The sequence below is a fragment of the Staurois parvus genome, unplaced genomic scaffold, assembly GCF_062004578.1.
Source record: "Staurois parvus isolate SC_StPar_1 unplaced genomic scaffold, SC_StPar_1.0 ptg000639l, whole genome shotgun sequence".
Taxonomy (NCBI): domain Eukaryota; kingdom Metazoa; phylum Chordata; class Amphibia; order Anura; family Ranidae; genus Staurois; species Staurois parvus.
The window spans coordinates 2,774,916-2,795,551 of record NW_028318435.1 but is presented as its reverse complement, the minus strand read 5'-3'; positions in this window follow the sequence as shown (position 1 = coordinate 2,795,551).

Genomic DNA, 20,636 nt, shown 5'->3' with positions numbered 1-20,636 from the left:
AGTCAGCAGTTACAAAAACTGTAGCTGCGGACTGTTAACCAGCTGCCGACCGCAGATAGCCGAATGACGGCTGCACTGCGGCCGGCCAGTTCTGGGTGGACGTCATATGACGTCCTCCCAGAACGCGCTCTCCTGCGCGCCCCAGGGGGCGTGCACCCGGCGATCTCCGTGATCGCTGTGTCCTACGCACACAGCTGATCACGTGATGTGGTAAAAGGCCAATCACAGTGGCCTTTTACCACGTGATCAGCGGTGTCCAATGACACGGTGATCAGAGGGAAATGCAAGTGCCGGTTCTCGGCTGCACTTTCCTCACGCTGTCAGATCGTGAGGAAAGTACTGCCGAGAACCGGCAGTTGTCAGAGTGGGGATCGGCACCGATCATCAGGGCACTGATGATCAGTGCCCTGATGATCGGTGCCCAGCAGTGCCACCCGCAAGTTCCGCCCAGCAGTGCGCCCACTAGCTCCGCCCACCCGTGCCCAGCAGTGCACCCACCTGTGCCCAGCAGCGCACCCACCTGTGCCACTCTGCAGTGCCACCTACCTGTGCCCAGAAGTGCCACCTACATGTGCCCAGCAGTGCCACCCACCTGTGCCCACCCACCTGTGCCCACCCACCAGTGCTCCCCACCAGTGCCACCCACCAGTGCAGCCCAGCAGTGCTGCCAGTCAGTGCCCAGGGGTTGTGCCAGTCAGTGCCGCCAGTCAGTGCCCAGCAGTGATGCCAGTCAGTGCCGTCTATCAGTACCCATAATCAGTGTCACCTATCAGTGCCGCATATTAGTGCCGCCTATCCGTGACACCTCATTAGTGCTGTCTATCAGTGCCGCCTATCCGTGCCACCTCATTAGTACTGCCTATCAGTGCCCTTTAGTGCTGCCTATCAGTGCCCATCAGTGCTGCCTCATCAACGCACATCAGTGAAGGAGAAAAAATACCTGTTTGAAAAATTTTATAATAGAAACAAAGAAACTTTTTTTTTTCAAATTTTTTGCACTTTTTTTTATTTATAGCGCAAAAAGTAAAGCGCCCAGTGGTGATTAAATACCACCAAAAGAAAGCTCTATTTGTGAAAAAAAAATGATCAAAATTTCATATGGGTACAATGTTGCATGACCGCGCAATTGGCAATCAAAGTGCGGCAGCGCTGAAAGCTGAAAATTGGCCTGGTAAATAAGGGGGTATAAGTGTCTGGTAGGCAAGTGGTTAAAAGCAACCACTCACCTGTCCCTCGGTCCCGCGGTGTCCACACCAGGGGCGGACTGAGCATTTAGAAACTCGGGCCCAGGGTCAGTAGGGGGCCCCATGAGATGCCCCTGGTACCTTTTTCATAGGCTTTTTTGAGTTTGGGCAAGGACACAGGGGTCCCATGATCCCCTATTGCCTGGGGGCCCCATGAGTTGTCAGTCCGCCCCTGGTCCACACTGCAGCCCGTTTCACCGGACATTCATTACTACAGGCATCTTCAATTTGGACACCCAGGTGTGACAGCTTGCGACTTCACAGCCGGGTGCTCACTATGCATGCGCAAGTAGTGCTGCGCTTTCTGAATGATCCTGTAATCTTCTGTGTGAAACCTGACCTAGGCGATCATAGTGGAAGTGGGAATGGGTACCTGTCAAAATCAGGTACCCGCCCCCCCCACTTCCTAAATGTGCCAATCCTTAACAGCGAGCAGGGGAAAAAGCTTTACAGTGGGTGGAGCTGCACTTTAAGGCCGGCCATACATGGGTTGAAATACGACCGATTTTTCGTCTAAAAATCGGACCTAAGAATAATCGGCTGATTTTCTCTCTGTTAGTTGGTCATTGGCACCGGCCAATTTTCGTGGTTCCTCCCCTTTTCTATGATCGGGCATGTTGGAAAATTCGTGAAAAACTACCGATTTTCGACTCAATGATTGTCAAATCCTACGATCGTTTTTCCGAAAAGAATATGCGACATGGAAGGAACAGAAGTTTTACCTGTTATATGGAGTGAACTTTATGACTTGGTCGGCCGATTTTCGAAATCACTGATGGCACCATCGGATTACCGAGCGAACAACGTTTTCGATTTTCGATTTTTTTGGACGAAAAATCGTTCGGAATTCGAACCATGTATGGCCCATGTCACGGAGTGCCCATGCTTCCCCCACCCCCCTTTGCCTGCTGTGACTCAGCCATATCCCTCCACCCCTCCCTCCCCCTCTGTGGATGATAGGCGGATGAGAGAGACAATTGATTCCTAATGCTTCACATAATGCCTTCCAAAATTTCGAAGTGAACTGGACTCCGCAGTCAGACACAATATCCTCGGGAACCCCGTGCAATCTCACCACTTCTCCTATAAAAATATGTGCAGTCTCCGGAGCCGATGGCATATCTTTCAGAGGTATGAAGTGGGCCACCTTTGATAAGCGATCTACGATCACGAAGATTGCCGTGTGGCCTTGCGACGGAGGAAGCTCGACTATAAAGTCCATGGCAATCATTTGCCATGCTCGATCAGGTATTGGCAATGGGCACAGCAACCCCCTTGTTCCTGGAGGGTTTGTTTCTCTGGCAGGTGGCACAAGTCTGGACGTAGAGCTCGCAGTCTTTGATCATACTTGGCCACCAAAACGTGCGCTGAAGTTATTCTAGAGTCTTCGTTATTTCGAAATGGCCCGCCATCGGGTGGTCGTGGCAGTGACCCAGGACCAATGTTCGGACCTCTTCAGGCACCACGATTTGACCTTCCTTCCATAAGAGCCCTCCCTGGCTCTGGAGGGACATCCCCGGTGGATCTGGCATTCCAACGGATGCGTCTTGTAGCTTGGAGCGTAACTCCGTCTGAAGAGCGAGAAAGTTCCCAGAAGATAGTATCGTGTCAGGCTTCGGAATATCTTCGGGGTCTTCGAACATGTGAGACAGGGCATCAGGTTTTGTGTTCTTTGAGCCCGGCGTACGTAATATGAAAGGAAAACCGGGAGAAAAAGAGTGCCCATCTCGCCTGGCGAGGTCTCAAACGTTTTGCTGTTCTCAGGTATTCTAGGTTTTTGTGATCAGTAAAGATTAGAATTGGGTGTGTGGCTCCTTCCAGTAGATACCTCCATTCTTCCAGTGCAGTCTTAATAGCCAAAAGCTCCCGATCTCAAATGTCATAATTCCTTTCCGCTGGTGTCAGTTTCCTCGAAAAAAATGCTTGGTGCCTTTTCTCTGGGACAGGACTGCCCCTACCGCGTTTTCTGAGGCATCCACTTCTAGGACATATGGTAAGGATGAATCAGGGTGACTGAGAATAGGAGCGGAGGTGAACAGTTTCTTGAGAGTTTCAAAAGCTGTTTGAGCTTCAGGCGTCCATTTGAAACGGACTCCCTGTTTGGTCAATTGCGTGATGGGGGAAACCAGACCAGAGAAGTTTCTGATAAATTTTCTATAAAAGTTTGAAAACCCAATAAAGCGTTGAACTCCCTTCTTATCTGTGGGTACTGGCCAATCTAAAATTGCCGCAACCTTCTGAGGGTCCATCGCAACCCCCGTGGTAGAGATGATCAGTCCCAGGAACGCGATACTATGCTGCTCGAAGCTGCATTTGTCAGCCTTGGCATACAGCCCGTGTTAGCGTAAGCGCTCCAACACACTCGCCACATGAACCCGATGCACCTCAAGTGAGGAAGAGAAAATTAGGATGTCATCCAGATAGATGACCACGAAAACATCAAGATAATCACGGAAAACATCATTAATAAAATGCTGGAATGTGGCCGGGGCGTTGCAGAGTCTGAATGGCATGACTAAATATTTGAAATGGCCGAATCGAGTACCAAAGGCCGTTTTCCATTCGTCTCCTTCCCTTATACGAACCATATTGTAGGCCCCCCGTAAATCTAATTTGGTAAAGATCACGGCGGATTTTAATCTCTGGAAGAGTTCGGGGACCAGAGATAATGGGTAGCGATTCTTTATCGTGATCCTATTTAGATCACGATAATCAATGCAAGGCCGTAACGACTTATCTTTTTTCTCTACAAAGAAAATCCCGGCCCCGGCTGGGGACGTGGATAGGCGAATGAACCCCTTCCGGAGGTTCTCATCAATGTACTCCTTCAGCACCCCCGATTCTAGCTCAGACAACGGAAAGATTCGATCAAACGAAATCTCGGAATCGGGCAGGAGGTCGATGGGACAGTCATAAGTTCGGTGTGGTGGGAGGACGTCTGCTCCCCGTTTGCTAAACACGTCCAGAAAACTATGGTAGGCTGGGGGAATCGTCTGAGTCAGGTCTATGTCTCCATCAGTGCATAGGAGGAGTTGGGGAGCCACGGGCCCTGAAGCGTGGCAGTGTTTCTGATAGTACGGGGATTGGAACTTAACTATTCCCTTCTCCCAATCAATCCGAGGGTTATGGGCCCGCAACCAAGGAAGCCCCAGAATGATTGGAAAAAGGGGAGACGCTATAGCGTCCAGACGGAGAAATTCTTGGTGATGGCCAGCTACTGTAGTGCAGATAGGGGGAGTCTCCTGATCCACCACTCCTGACTTAATGCAGGACCCGTCTGCCAGAAAGATGTTAAGCCCCTGTTCTTTGGTCTGGAGAGGGATTTTTTGCTGATGGGCAAAGGTTAGATCCATGAAGCAACTGCATGCTCCAGAATCAATTATTGCCGTCACCAACACGGTTCTTCTGGGGAGCTGTAAAGAAACAGGTATAGCTAGGTAATTAGACTGATTGACCCTTTTAGTAGATACAAAGGAAAAACTAGAAGCGGACTTACTTATTTTTGCAGGGCAGGAACGCACCATATGACCAGCTTCTCCACAATATAGGCACAGGTTCTGGGATCGCCTGCTCTGGTGTTCTTTGGCTGATAGTGACGGCCGGGCCAGTCCCAGCTGCATGGGCTCTGTGGTGTCCCCAGGTTCTGAGCTCCGAGTTCAGCCCCACGGGGTTTGGGCTGCTCCCCTCAGCGGTGTCCATGTTGTCCTTTGACCCTGGCTGGACCTCTCAAACTGGCTTTCCCGTAGCCTGTAATCTATTTGGATGGCCAATTCAATGAGCTTCTCCAATGAGTCAGGAAGGCCTACCCGGGCTAACTCATCTTTTAGGGCCTCGGAAAGTCCAGTGCGGAATTGGTGGTGCAGGGCTGCGTCGTTCCACCTAGTATCTCCCATCCATCGTCTGAATTCTGACGCGTACTCCTCTGCTGCTCGGCGGCCTTGATGGAGAGAGTATAACGCCGTTTCTGCAGAAGTTATTCGCTGCGGGTCATCATATAATATGGCCATGGCATCAAAAAATTTGTCACTGATTCCAGATGGGGGTCGTGGTTCTCCATCAGACGGTGAGCCCAGTCCTGGGGTTCATCCTGGAGCAAGGAGATAATGAATCCCACCTTGATGGTCTCCGTGGTAAATGTGCATGGCTGCAGGTTAAAGAACAGAAGGCATGCATTCCGGAAGGCTCTAAAACGGCTCCGGTCCCCGCAGAAGCGTTCTGGCAGAGGCACACGGGGTTCGGGAGTGGGTGGTGCGGCTACTGCTCCAGGAGCTGGATCTGAAGATTCCCCCGAGGGAGCGGCGGTAGCTGGACCCTGGGCGGAGGGAGCGGGTGTAACCAGCGTCTCCATGCGATTTTCCAAATGGGTGTAGCGGTCGTGTAATGTCTGAACGGCCTGAGTTAGAGCCGCTAGGTGCTGGCATATATCCTCTAGGGAGGCTGGTCCTCTTCCAGGCTCTGTCATGGCCGTTAGGTACTGTTATGATCCACCTGGTGGTACCTCTGGCAGTCCACCGGACAGGATTTCCCAGAGCGTGGAGTCTAAGCCCTGGACTGCGTATTCACCAGGGCCCCTGATGGTGGGGATGGACTTGAAGCAGACCAGGACCAGGTCACGACCTCTGAGCACTCCCACCCGTGGCAGAGGGGTCCACAGGGGATGACTACAGGAGGAGAGCCTGATGTGAAGAGGCCAACAGGCCCAAGCAGGACGGAAGGATGGATGGTTCGTAGTCAAACAGGCCATATTGTTACCGTGGGAGAAGTGAGGTACAAAAGCGGCAGGCAGAGGAGAGTCGGGTCACATGCAGGGTCAATACCAGAGTAGTCAATCCAATAGGGGTAATCCAAAAGAGAGGTCAGGCAAGCCAGGGGTCAGGATAGGAAAAGGCAGCAGGTCAGAGGCAATCCGGGTCGGTATCCAGGCAGTAGTGCACAGGAACAGAGCAAGAGAAACACAGGAACAGGAAAGACCTAACGGCGATCAGTGTCAGCGCAGGGCATCTTTAAATACCGTGCCCTGCGCTGTCATTGGTGCCCAGCGTGTACCCGCGGCACCTAGTGCGCATGCGTGAGCTTCCTTCTGCCGAGGTCAGCTGGGACCTAGTGCCCGTATCCCGGTGCGAGCCGGCGAAACTGCGCATGCGCCGGATCAGACGCCGCGGCAGACCCTGACACCCTCATTCAGCAGATCCCCAGCATATCAGTACCCTCATTCAGCAGATCCCCAGCTTATTAGTACCCTCGTGCAACAGATCCCTAGCTTATTAGCAGCCTCATTCAGCAGATCCCCAGCTTATTAGTAGCCTTGTTCAGCAGATCCCCAGCTTATTAGTACCCTCATTCAGCAGATCCCCAGCTTATTAGTACCCTCATTCAGCAGATCCCCAGCTTATTAGTACCCTCATTCAGCAGATCCCCAACTTATTAGTACCCTTGTTCAGCAGATCCCCAACTTATTAGTACCCTCGTTCAGCAAATCCCCAGCTTATTAGTACTTTCGTTCAGCAGATCCCCAGCTTATTAGTACCCTCATTCAGCAGATCCCCTGCTCAGTAGTACCCCCAGCTCTGCTGATGCCCCACTCAGCAGTACACCCAGTTGTCCAGATACCCTACTCAATAGTAACCCCAGCTCTGCTGACCCCCACTAAACAGTAACCCCCCCAGGTCTCTTAATCCCCCAATCAGTAGTAAAGTAGTAACCCCCAGCTCTGCTGATCCTCTGGTTTGCTGATCCTCCTCTCTCTTTGGTTCCCACCCACCTCCCACCAAATTGCTCGCACACTGTGCATCACATGTAACATTGCTAGGTTCTCCTGCCCCAGTCCTCCAGCTCTGCTGATCCGACTGTCTCTTTGGTCCTTGCCCACCTTCCACTATCCTTCTCCCACACTGCGCACCACATGGACTTTGCTAGTTTCTCCTGCCCCAGTCCCCCAGCTCTACTGATCCTCTGTTGCTCAGTCTTCTCTCTCCAGTCCCTGCTCACTTTCCAGTATAATGTTCCTATGTTGCACACCATGTGTGCCATCTGCTAGTTGCTCTGCTCCAGCCTAGGCCCCGCTCACCTTCTTGTTGCTCCATGCTGCGCACTAGATGTGATGTCTGCACCAGACACTTCCAGAATATACAATATACACATGAAACAGAAGTGACTGCTGATGACGTCTTTCCGGTTCACTTGTTGATTTCCCAGTGCATCCTGGGATATCTCATACCTACAGTATCTCCAAGACAAAGCAAAGCTAAGACTGAATAAAAGCTTCCCAAAAGCTGCAGGGGCTGTTAGTGAGCTTTGTCACAGACTTATGTGGAGGCTTTGGAGATGCTTTGAAGCACCAAGAAAGTGACTTGGGGTATAATTTTTGAAGCAAGCACAACCTGTAAACAGAACTGTCAGTTTACCAATTTATATTGTGACAGATGCTTTGATTGACATTCAGAGTGCTTTAAAAGCATGTTCAATGACACATTTTGAAGCAAGTGTAAACGAGCCCTTAGAGACGTCAGGAGTATCTTGGACCCCTAATGCCTCCCCTGCACTTAGGCAAATCTAATTGAGGACACAACTTTTTTGATATCCGGCTTCACTCATTTTTTCTAGATAGGAAATGTCAGCTATGAAGCTGGAGGTGCTCAGAGCTCTCACTTTTTGGTGTCCAGATGTCTTTTGTTTACTGGTTTCCAGGAGAAGGAGGCAAGAACAAAGAGAGGTGGGTTGGTGGGGGGGAAGGGTAGTTGTGGCTCGTGAAAAAAGCACTGTAGAAGCAATCGGGCGTCCAGTTGTGTTTTGGCAATAATATATTCATAAATGTTATACTGATGTGTAACATTTGTTCCATGCACAGAAGAAGTGGGATTTCCAGGTGGCTGGACTTGTTGCTATGACCAATGTGCTGCAATGGGGTTTGCTTCTTTATGTCTACGGTACCAGTGCAGGTTCCATAGCCATGCCTAGGACATGATTACACCAAAGGACAGTCCACTGCCAGAGCATGGGGGAACACCATCTGTCGGGGGAACGGAGGATCTGATTAAGTAAACTCACTTCTCTCCTCTGGACATAACCCTTGCAGTAAGATACTGCTTGCGGTGCAGGTATAGCCCCACTACAGGGGATCATTTTAACGTTTCCAGGAGATGGGTTATAACATCTCTTTATTGTAATTGTTGATAGATACAATTGTGTTGCATTGTAACTTGTTACAAACAGGTGGCTGATGCAATGTGGCATGCTCTGCTACTTCAGCAAACCTGCAAGGTGAATTTTTTCCAATAAATCATTTTCAGTGTAAGTCCTGAATACCATAGCTAACTCCTTTCTCACTTTCTTTCAGCTGTTGTTTAAAGCTTTAAGATCACTTTGAGTTTTTTCACTTGAATAGTAATTTACCCTTAGTCCATAACTAAGTCTACAGTCGACTAATATGTGCTTTTAATAATTGTGTAAATAAAAGCTGTACCTGGAAGATGAAGATGGCAAACACTTACTTGCCTCTGAATGTCACTCCACTGATGAGAGATTCTCTGCTAAAATCTGTATAGAAATTGACACTTCCAGGAGTATCTATCTCATTGTGCTAGATGGTTCTTGCTGCTGACCCTACCACTGCAGGACACAGTTCTGACATATTTAAAATAAAAAATGGATATGTATTCATATTTATTAATGCTTTCCCACCTGCAATCTGATTATAACACTCCCCAGCACAGACCAAACATATTTATTAAATACAGGTACTTATATAGCGCTGTCTTTTTATGCAACACTTTACCTCTATATTGTACATTCACATCAGTCCCTGCCTTCAAAGAGCATACAATTAAAGGTCCCTAACTCACATTTATAAATACACTTACCAGCATGTTTTTGGAGCATGCAAGGAAACCCACACAGGCACAGGGAGAGCATACAAACTCCAGGAAGGTAGTACTAGGGGCGGACTGACAACTCATGAGGCCCCGTGCAATAGAGGATCATGGGGCCCCTGTGTCCTCGCCCAAACTCAAAAAAGTCTATGAAAAAAGTACCAGGGGCATCTCATTGGGCCCCCTACTGACCCTGGGCCCTCGGGCAGTGCCCGAGTTTCCAAATGGTCCCTGGGTAGTATCGTGGTTGGGATTTAAACCAGCAACCCTTGTGCTTCAAGGTGGAGGTACTAACCACTTACCCACTGTGCTGCCCCTATTAGATATGTTAATAAGTGTCTACCACTTTGAGAGTAAGCAGCTGACACACTCATTCTGCCTGTCACTGAGAGCTGGGGTCCCTACTGACAATCAGAAACCAGTCATCCTGGTTGCAAATCATGTTACCACTGTGTCAGCTCTGAGTGACAAGCAGGTTGCCAAAAATGAAAGCCTTTACCCTGAAGATGAGCACTGCCACCCCAGTATATTTCTCTACAGAGAGACACTGAGTGGCAGCAGCTTTGCAGCTATGAGCTAGTTTTTTGGGGTAAATCTGACCACGAGGTTCATTTCTCCTCTAGAAAGTAATCTAGATGTGCAGTTAGAGCCAGATAAGCTACAATTTACTTAGTGTGTTTTGTATTAATTCTGTGAACTGAGTATACTATGATCAAGCTGCCTATGTAATGCACTGCTGGAGATGCTTATTTTTTTTTTTTTCATGCTGGAATTGATGTAAAGCTGGTTGTGGCCACTTTAAAACCTGAACTGAAGTATGCACTCTGAGTGCTTGTACATGAAACCCAACTTTAGGCAGTGTACCTCAAGTAGTATTGTTCTTTTTGTCTCCATGCTTATGGGCAAAATTATATGGTCAGCAGCTGACCACAATTTTGATAACCAGACAGTCTTCCCCAAATACAGAAAAAGTAATTGTGCAGTTGTTAGGACAGTATTAACTTTTTCTGTGGAGAAACATCATATGGAATGCATGGTTGAGAATGCCTAGTTGTTTCGTATATTTCATGCTTTTATTATGGCTAGGATTAAAGCTGAAGTGTAGCGCCCAACACATTAGTTACATGTAATGGTCTGTATCCATGTTCTGCAAGCTCCTGCTTCTTGTTGGGTGTTGGGGCAAACAGGGACGTAACTCTAATAAACTTTTCTATTCTAGAGGGTTCTATACTTCTCTATGTAACAAGTAAACTTTTATGCCCTTCTTGATCCATGCTTCTCAAATTATGTAACAAACATAAATCTTCAAAATCCAAACTATTGCCAGTGTTAATTGCTACACTGGGAGGGAGATTACTACAGACAGTTCCCCAAATCTCTTAACAATTTGTGGTGCTGTCTCTGCAATGTTTCTTACTTAACATCTTTGAAAAATTATTTATATCGACCAATGTGAAAAATAAGTCAGTGACGTGGTTGCAAAATTAAATCATTTTGAAGCAACTGATTGTTCTTGAGGAGTTAAATTGTGATCTGAAAAATTAAACACTTTTTTTTTGAACCAGCAAGTGAAAAATCTGAATATTTCTCCCACGCTCCCTTGTCTAACTTTTTTTTTCTGGTTTTGTACTTGTGTTAGAAGAATTTAGACTTTTTTGGATACTTATGTTCTCCCTCCTCTGCAAATGTGTCACTCAACATTATTTTTTGCATGTCTTACGCATGAGTATAACTGTTAGGGCACTGTCCGCAGAAGAGGCTCATGAAGACCTGGCATTCCTGCCAGTACCTTACATGGCCGCAGGAATGCGCTCTCGCACAACAGATGTTGTGGATGCACATGGATGCATGCTGGAACACAGCTGTGCATGCTCCCAGCCAGATTGGCACCTTTATAAGGAAGTCACCATCTGTGGATACCTGTTACCAGCTGGGTTTGCCCTAGGCCTGTCTTCTCCCTACTTCCTGATTTGACCTTGGCTTGTTTAATGGACTGTCTTACCCTGCTGTCCTGTGTATGACCCTGGCTATCCTTCTGAGTACGCTTGCTCTCGTACACACCCAGTACCGGAACTCATCTTTGAATTGGCTTTTCTCCTGACTTCTGCTCTGCCTGAGACCTGCTACTTCCCATGGGTGCCACCTGTGTGCAGACATTATCCTGGTTCCTGGGCTAAATACTTCAGTCAGAACATCACTACAAGTAGTTCCAACAGGCGACCCGTGCTTCTTTGAGCCTGACTCCTCCTGTTCCACTTTCAGGGGAGTCTGGAGCTTAGCCCAAAAGAAAACCCTCTAACCATTGACTTCCAGCAGTAGATATGTAATAATGACCCCATTGAATATGTTGGGGATAAAGAGGACTCCCCCTCTGTTTCAGAAAAAATAACCCTTTTAGTGGCCCAGTTTTATAACTTTTCCAGTTATAAACTTTGAAGTCACTTTGAAGAGGGAAATCCCCATAGATATCATATGCCATTGGCAATTCTTTTGAAATCAAACAGCTAGAACTGCCAAAGAAAGTATGTATTATATGTTTTTCATGTATAGAGTACAAGAAACAGTATGTGGACAGGACAAGACAAATGTGTGATCAGGTGTGGGATCATCTCTGTTTTAGATTGTAATCTCTAATAAGCAGGGCCCTCTGATTCAGCCTGTATTAAATTGTATTGTGACTGCACTGTCTGTCCTCATGTTGTAAAGTGGTGCTCAAACTGTTGGAGGTATACATATACTGTATTATAATAATAATAACCATATCGGCACATGGGCTCATGGATGCATACAGCAGCAGGGGCGGACTGACCATTTGGAAACTCAAGCACTGCCCAGGGCCCAGGGTCAGTAGGGGGCCCCATGAGATGCCCCTGGTACCTTTTTCATAGGCTTTTTTGAGTTTGGGCAAGAACACAGGGGCCCCATGATCCCCTATTGCCCGGGGGCCCCAGGAGTTGTCAGTCCACCCCTGTACAGCAGATAGTTTTGTACGCATCTAAACGTAGCATTATAGTAATCAATGATCCCATACACAGAAGGCTCATTCACATGGGCAGAAAAATTGCTGCATTTAGATGTATACAGCAGATAGTTTTATATGCATCTAAACGCACCACTACACTAATCAGTGAGCCCATACACACAGCTATGTCTGTTTACAAAAAAGTACACTTCGTTTAGCTGTCCACATAAAAGCAGATTTTACTCACGTATGTGCATAAATTCAAGTACTTTATGCGGGATTTTTCTTCCATGCAGAAAATACGTGTCTAAATGCAACATGTTTTCTGTCTGTGTGTGTCAGGGATCCAACCGCGGTAGCCTCTAACACTCCACAGACCGGGTTCTCCCAAGGCGCGGAATCTAAGCTCCGACCTGCTTGTTCACCAGGGCCCCTGATGGTGGGGATGGACTTGGAGCAGGCTGAGACCAGGTCGTGGCCCCTGGGTTCACCCAGCTGTAGTAGAAGCACCGTTGGAGGTGTATAGCAGGTGAGAGTCTGATGTGAGGAGGTAACAGGAGCAGTGTCGGGCAGGCCGGGTCGGTAACAGTGGTGGTGGTGTAGTACAAAATCAGCAGGCAGAGGGATAAACAGGTCACAAGCCGGGTTCATTAACAGGAGGTCAGAACGTACAGGGTAAAGCAGGAGAATGGTCAGACAAGCCAGGGATCAGAGCAGGCGACGGACAGCAAATCAGGGTCAGGCAGGGTCAGTAACAAAACAATCTACAATCAGGAACTTCAGTAAAACAGGTAAGACCATATGGCAATTCATTGCAGTCTGATCCTGTTTTAAATAGGGCGCCCTGCGCCCTGATTGGTGCCAGGCTCGCGCCCACGATCGCGAGTGCGCATGCGTGAGCACCGTTGCAATCGCGGGTGCCCTGGTCCCAATGCTCGCATGCTAGTGCGGTCGGGCACACCGCGCATGCGCAGACCCGCACGCGATCGCGGCAGCCACTGGGGTCCCTGACAGTGTGAATGAGCTCTAGCTCTTCCAGGAAGGACATTTTTCATATAGAAAATGTGTCTAAATGCAACATTTTTTCTGCCTATTTATAGACGAATGTAACATTTTTAAGAACAACATTGATCTACATTGATCTAAAACAGTTCAGATAACTGAAAAACTGGAGTACCCAGTAAAGGGAGGTGACCGTTTCCCTTAAAGCGGTTGTAAACTTTAGAAATAAAATATGAACAAAACATATCCCTCTATAGTGTGTACTTGTCTCTATTAAGAGAATTAAGTCTAATTTCTGACTCCTTCTTTGTTTCTCTGATATCAACATGAATCACTTCTAACAAAGTTTCCTGACACCAAGAGAAAAACTGCGACAGGGGAGAAAGCTCCAGCAGATTGACAGCCTCAGCTTTGCTCCTGTAAGCTGTGTGTGGAGTGTGTCTTCCCTCCAGTAAACTCTCAGAACTCTCCTCACTGAGCTCTGCAGTGTGTAGTTTCAGTTCTCTGTCTCTTTCTTCTGAACTATCAGACAAGCTTTATAAATTCAGCACATTGAACAGATGTAGAGAAGAGAACTGTCACGTACCTGATAGAAGTCTGAATTGACGAGGTCAGCCTCTCTTGTATCTCCAACCCAGGCCCCACTGAAGGTGGAACAGATGGTGCCGTGGGACAGGAGAAACACGAGTGCCTGCAGAACTTGCGGCTGGAGGTATAACCTCGGTAAATCAAGCAGGGCATCCAGTCAGGAACAGAGGAGATGCCCGAACGGCCAGCTGAAGTTAAGGAAACACTCCTCTGGAACTGCAAGATCTGGACACATGGCTTGCCAGAACTTCTGATAAGTGTGAGGCTGGAACACACCATGACAAACGGGGTTGATATAATAGATAGCCAGGACAAGCACTCGGTAGGACTGTAGAGCCAAACTGGAGCCAGAAGCATAGTCAGAGTAATAGCCAGCGTCAACAACAAGCAGGCAATGAGGTACCGGAACATCAGACAGGGGCAAGGTCAGGAGGAAGCCAGAATCAGAATGCTGAGATAAATCAGATCGTCGAAAGAGGTAGGTGTTCCCCCTCCCCGGCAAGTTCATCTTTAGTAGGTTCGAACAGACCATGACGAAATTGGAAGCGCAAGGCTGAGTTATTCCACTGAGTATCTGCACTCCATAGACAAAAGTCAGGAACATAGTCCTCCACTGGTCTTTGGCCTTGTTGCAAGTTGCTCAGCAGGGTCTCAGCAGTTTGGTGATGGAAAGGATCAGTGTATAGCTGGGACATGGCCAAAAAAAGAAGCTCAATGTCAGGGATGCGGGTGTGACCAGAAGTGTGTGGACTGACACAGGGAAACGTAGGCTTCAGATATAGTAAATAATATAATTTATTAAGACTAACAATACAAACGCAGTGCAAAACGAAACATCACACAGTGCAAACAAACTGAACCAAACCTCCAACAGATAACAAACATACGATACAAGAGTAGTCAGGCAGGCCGGGTCAGTAGCAAACGGAGTACCAGGAGAAGGCGGGAGAGTGGTCAGGACTAGCCGAGGTCAGTACAGGCAGAGTTCAGGCAGCGTCAGGACAGCAGAAACAGGATCAGGAAACCAGGGCCAAGCAAACAGTACAACAAGGCACAGACTGCAGGTCTGGCCATCCCTTAAATACACCACCTGCAATCAGCCCCAGGTGATGGCTAATTGCCGAAGTGAGCCTCTGGTTGTTGAGAGCACCTGCTGGCCAGCCCTGGTACTGCAGCCCACAAGGCAGGTGAGTCCCACCACTATTGGCAAGTCCATTCCTGACACTCACGGAAGTCAAAGCAGGGTCATGTTGTTCCCGAAGGTGATGTGCCCAGGCCTGAGGTTTCTCCAGGAGCAGGGAGATGAGGAATCCCACCTTCACCTCTTCAGATGAGAAAGTTTGAGTCAGAAGAGAGAAGTACAACTCGCAGGAGTTCTAAAAGGTCCTGAATTTCTTACGGTCCCCAGAAAAACATTCAGATAGGGGGACTCTGGGCTCAGGAGGAGGGGGAAGTTCATTGAAGGTCATAGTCTGTGCAGAAAAATCTTTGACCGTCTGAGAATCAGAGACAGAAGAAGTGCTTGGCATGAATTGCAGCTGGCCATATAATTGAGCATATAATTGAGCTTTCCACACCTCCTTCTAAGTATGTATATTGGTATAAGGGCAGAGGTGGACTTACAACTCATGGGGCCCCCAGGCAATAGGGAATCATGGGGCCCCTGTGTCCTTGCCCAAACTCAAAAAAGCCTATGAAAAAGGTACCAGGGGCATCTCATGAGGCCCCCTACTGACCCTGGGCCCTCGGGCAGCGCCCAAGTTTCCAAATGGTCAGTCCGCCCCTGGACCGGAACACACTGTGATAAAAGAAGCTGATATAATAGATAGCCAGGACAAGCACTCAGCAGGACTGTAGAGTCAAACTGGGGCCAGAAGCGTAGTCAGAATATTAGCCAGGGTCAGCAATGAGCAGCGATGAGGTACTGGAATATCAGACAGGGACGAGGTCAGGAGGAAGCCAGGATCAGAAACCAATGAGCAGAAGCATATACAAAATCCGAGAGCAGGTAAATGGCAAGCCGGGTCAGTAAAGGATACACACAAGATACAGCAGGACACAGGGAATTAGCTGAAGACCAGTCAGCACTGACAGAGAGTAAGAGCCTCCTTTTAAATAGTCCATCTGGCACCAGAAACTGTGGGCATGCTCCCGCGTACATGCATTCTTTCACGCATACGCGAGCCTATGCTCAATATTATTAGCAATTTACCCATGCTCATTTCTATGCGCGGTGTGCACATGCGTATTTCTATGCACCAGTCACCGTACAGGAATTCCCTTACAAGAATAATGCAGATAACCAAGTACAACTTATACAGGAGGATGTGTTTTATCACCTGAGGCCAGTCACTTCGGTAGGTATTTGTAAGGGTTTACAACCACTTTAAGGTGGACCTTCCCCCTAAACTAAGTCTCATATTGCCCAACCTATTCCCCTCTCCCATTCTCACAAATGGATATGATTTTTTGTTTTTTTTTAATGGAACAGATTTTTAGTCCTGCAAAAAAAAAAAAAAAGCATTTCCATATTTCTCTCCTAAACAACAATGATGTTTGTTTCACCCCACCCAGCCTTCTGGGTCCCACTGAGCCTTGCAGTACACCTGCAAAATCTCTTACACATTTGCAAATGTGCCAAAGGCCTTTGCTAGGACCTGAAGGCTGGGAAGAGCCCTTTAACACAACTGTGCATGTGCCATAATGGCAACACTTGGGGAGGGAGCCACTAAAAAGGGGACTGAAGTTCCTCTGTCAGCAGATGAGAAGTATAGATCACGCTATTCTCTTTCCTTAAAGCACAGGTTGAAGGAAATAAAATGGATTGATCCTTCCATCAACACAGTCAGTGTTGATGAGGGAATCCCTCTTTCCACACTATTGTATTCTGACAGGGGAGGTTTCCCCACCGTCAGCATACAATAATCATTGCTGGTGGCTATAGCCACCAGCAGTGATCATATGAAAAAATGTACAGAAGTCAATTGATAGATCAACTTTAGTACAACCAGCCTGCTCATATAGAGATCAAAATTTGTTTGGGTTTCTGCTGAACTGGCCAAATTTCAACCCAACTATAGTCGGCTTAAGTTCCTTGCCTTGTACAATAACAAGCTTTGTTTGTTTCTTGTAAGATGACAAAAGACTTGTAAAAATAGATATGAAACTGAAGATACAAAAAAAATATGTGTGCAACTGAGCTGAAACAACTACTGTTGTGGTTTTACTTTAGAAAACCTATAATTTACAATGCATATATCTTAGTTTTAAAACAAAATAGACTATATTTAGTATATAAGATAATATGGCTTTGTACCAAATTGTTTTATGTGCCAAGGCTTAAACCACGCAGTAGATGTTCTCATTATTGGAATTGATCCTGTATTGGAGGTACAATATGTTGCATATACAATGGAACCACATTGTGGTCAGTGTTTTCAGACAAAGATAAGTTTTGCTAAAATTAGGATTTTTTTTATATTTACATCTCTTACTGCATTGCTGAAAGATTCAAGAAAGAAAAAAATCACGCTACTTGTATTTTATCTGCAACCCAAATTATCATTACGCCAGCATCCTCGAGAAATTCCAACAGTATAAATAATTAGGAAGTACTGTAGATGCATTAGATAAAAAGAAGGAACATTGTTGCTCATAACAATGATTCATTATAAATAATTAAGGATTTTAATTGTTTTATGAGATTAGGATCAATGAGAAAATGTTACCCCCACAAACAGATACACCCATATTTAACATTACATGTAAGTTGGAAACTTCCTGGGTTGAACAATGTTTGTTCCTCAGTGTAGTGAAAACAAACAGCAACTACAGAATTTGAATTAACGGTGGAAACCTCCTGCGCTTAAACCTAAAAACCTTTATCTAGTCTAAATAAATAACGGAAGCTGCTAGCATCCAATCATATACCCAAATGATTCAAGATATACAAATACAGAAGTGATGCAGTGCTACTCTGATGATAATATTGAAAAAACTATATAAATAAACATATAAATGAAAAAGTGTATAAAAGTGACACAATGTGCAACAAACCCATAGACAGTGACCTGATCCTCCAGGGATCTATAATAAGTGAACTGATCCTAAATGGATCCCAGGTGTACACAGTGAATGTTGAGAAATAATGGTGGAAACCTCCTGTGCTTAAACCTAAAAACCTTTATCTAGTCTAAATAAATAACAAAAGCTGCTAGCATCCACTCATATACCCAAATGATTCAAGATATAAAAATACGGAAGTGATGCAGCGCTACTCTGATGATAATATTGATAATACTATATAAATAAACATAAAAATGAAAAAGTGTTATAAAAGTGACACAATGTGCAACAAGCCCATAAACAGTGACCTGATCCTCCAGGGATCTATATTAAGTGAACTGATCCTAAATGGATCTCAGGTGTACACAGTGAAAGTTGAACCACTCAAATGATGGTAATTTCAGATTTACCAATACTGATTGTATGGTATACAGTAATTGTGCATACAACCAAAGTTAGAATCCAAAGTGATGGTGTAAACAGATCAAACAAACAAAAATATGAACTGAGCCCAAATCGGACTAAATAGTGATACTTCCAAGATAAAACTCAAGGAAATGCATGCAAAGTGCAAAATGTGCATAAGCATAAAAAAAAAATCCAAAAAATATATAAAAGTATTTTTATATAAAAATATATAAAAGTGTTTTCATACACAATCAATGTATATGCAAATCAAACACAATCAATACTACAAATGAACAAATGAGAACCTACATTATGCAAAACGCATGACTCCAAATAAAGTGGAAAGCTAGTGAAAAAAGTCCAAATTGTGGCACTACACCACTGTACTCGTGCACGTGGATGGTGCACAAAAGGGTATCTGTCAAAAGCCGTATTGGCCGCACACCTTCTTGTTTTGACCCGCAAGGGGTCAAAACACTTTTTGGATCACTAACACAGATCCTCCATGTATATGATTCCTCTACTCCTGAATATCTCTCCCCTCAGCGATCTCACTTCCAGGGATGTACATATAAGTATCAGAATCCTCGCCAGGTAAACACATATGGTAAGAGCCAATATCTCAAAAGACATAGATGAAACCTCCCATAGTGTAATACCTATAATTAAACTTGATAAAAGTACAGAAATCCAAGTATTGCACTCACATTTTGATGCTTAGACAAACAGCATTTCAGAATCTCATGTTCTGGGTGTATCTGCATGGGTAGTCAATTTGGGTGCAGCAAGATGGCGTCTGCGCTGGAAGTGAGTCACCGTGCCTACGCGTTACGCCACTCAAGTCACGTGACTTCCTCAGGGATCCCTGAGAAATGTAACAGCTTCCAAATGGCGGCTTCATCTAACTAGATGCAGCCACTTTTCAGTCAATATTATTCCAGTAGGCTCCTATGACAAAAATCAATAGGACAGACTTGTGTTAGATGAAATGGGGCAAGCAGGGCCACCCACTGAGTGAATTCCAGCTGGTTCAGCAGGAATCAGACAAAATTTGCCAAGTGTATGGCCAGTTTAAACAATCTGACAGAAATTTTTTTGTACAATCAGCTTTAGATTTACTAAAACTTTATAATATGGGGACCAGAGCAATTTTTACATTTCTGATATGGACCTGTGTATTCAGCGATAACTTTGTCATTACTTAACATACACTATATTGCCAAAAGTATTAGGACGCCCCTCCAAATCACTTGATTCAGGTGTACCAATCACCTCCATGGCCATAGATGTATAAAATCAAGCACCTAGGCATGCAGACTGCTTCCACATACATTTGTGAAAGAATGGGTCGCTGTAAGGAGCTCAGTCAATTCAAGTGTGGTACTGTGGTAAGTTGCCACCTGTGCAATAAGTCCATCAATGAAATTTCCTTCCTACTAAATATTCCTCGGTTAACAGTTAGTGGTATTATAACAAAGTGGAAGCAACTGGGAACGACAGCAACTCGGCCAAGAAGTGGTAAGCCATGTAAAATGACAGAGCGGGGTCAGCACATGCTGAAGCACACAGTGCGCAGAAACCGCCAAGAGTCTACAAAGTCAACAGCTAAAGACCTCCAAACTTCATGTGGCCTTCAGATTAGCACAACAACAATATGTAGAGAGCTTCATGGAATGGGTTTCCATGGCTGAGCAGCTGCATCCAAGCCTTACATCACCAAGTGCAATGCAAAGCATCGGATGCAGTGGCGTAAAGCACACCGCCACTGGACTCTAGCACAGTGGAGACATGTTCTCTGGAGTGACAAATTACGCTTCCCTGTCTGGCAACCCATGCCAGACACGATGGACATGTCTGGGTTTTGACAAGAGAATGGTACGTGCTTGACTGCATTGTGCCAAGTGTGAAGTTTGGTGGAGGGGGGATTATGGTGTGGGGTTGTTTTTCAGGGGTTTAGCTTGGCCCCTTAGTTCTAGTGAAGGGAACTCTTAAGGCACCAGCATACCAACACATTTTGGTCAGTTTCATGCTCCCAACTTTGTGGAACCTGGTTGGGGATGGCCCCTTCCTGTTCCAACATGAATGCACACCAGTGCACAAAGCAAGGTCCATAAAGACATGGATGAGCAAGTTTGGGCTGGCAGAACTTGACTGGCCTGCACATAGTCCTGACCTCCACCCGATAGAACACCTTTGGGATGAATTAGAGCAGAGATTGCGAGCCAGACCTTCTTGTCTGACATCAGTGCCTGATCTCACAAGTGCACTTCTGGAAGAATGGTCAAACTTTCCCATAGACACACTCCTAAACCTTGTTGACAGTCTTCCCAGAAGAGTTGAAGCTGTTATAGCTGCAAAGGGTGGGCAAACTCAATATTGAACCCTACGGACTAAGACTGGGATGCCATTAAAATTCATGTGCGTGTAAAGGCAGGCGTCCCAAAACATTTGGCAACATAGTGTATATTGTTTTTTTAATGAATAATGTCTTGCAACAAT